At 38.4% G+C, this 813-nt stretch overlaps 1 non-coding gene across 1 annotated transcript; it reads right to left on the reverse strand.

Annotated features, from left to right (window-relative positions):
• Window positions 1-676: 676 nt before the first annotated feature.
• trnae-uuc (transfer RNA glutamic acid (anticodon UUC)) lies at window positions 677-748 on the reverse strand. The gene has a single exon. It is a non-coding gene; the product is annotated as a tRNA-Glu (tRNA).
• Between the last annotated feature and the right edge of the window lie 65 nt (window positions 749-813).

The raw sequence follows: 813 nt of genomic DNA on the forward strand, positions 1-813 counted from the left end.
AAAAATACAAATCGATTAAATTGTCTCTGTCTCTCGTCTTCCCAGGTGTCTTCATCCTGTGTTCCAGCGACGAACTACGAGCTGGTGAGTAACTGTTTCTTTTCTCTTTTCTTTTCTTTTTTTTTTTGGTGTAATTGCTTCCATGCTGTACGTGCTCCACAGACGTTATTAGCTCCTTCCTGGTGGAGACTGATTCCATATAAAGCTGGAGAGTCAGCTGCTCTAACAAGGCTGCTACTACTGCAGATAATGAACCTGATTATCTGAGCCAGACCCGAACGTCTCATCACGGAGTCGAGTAAACAAACGGAGACAGTTTTATCGTCAGGAGTTTTTTTTTGTGTGGACTTTAGATCCTTTGGTTGTTGGAAGAAGAATTTAGGATTAATGTAGTTGGCAGTACGGGAAGATTCAATGACAAGAAGAGCTGATAAAAAATAGTAAAGGAATAAAATAGAAAATAAGAAAATATATTGAACTTGAGAAAAGATAGGATTCAGGAGGATACAGAAACATTTGGATAAAACAAGATCCAAGAATAAAACAAATTAAACCAAGATGGAGGAGGAAGGAACACTGCTGAATGTATTGTGTTATATATTGCAATGCAATATAGACTGACAGAACTTCATTAATGCCTCGGGAGTTCCCCAGGGGAAATTAAGGAAACTCATAATTCCCATACCGGGAGTTGAACCCGGGCCGCCTGGGTGAAAACCAGGAATCCTAACCGCTAGACCATATGGGAATATATGTGCATATATATGTGTATAGAGTATAACCTGCTATATATACATATATATATAAATATAC

Source organism: Cynoglossus semilaevis, unplaced genomic scaffold, assembly GCF_000523025.1.
Source record: "Cynoglossus semilaevis isolate Cse_v1.0 unplaced genomic scaffold, Cse_v1.0 scaffold4784, whole genome shotgun sequence".
Taxonomy (NCBI): Eukaryota; Metazoa; Chordata; class Actinopteri; order Pleuronectiformes; family Cynoglossidae; genus Cynoglossus; species Cynoglossus semilaevis.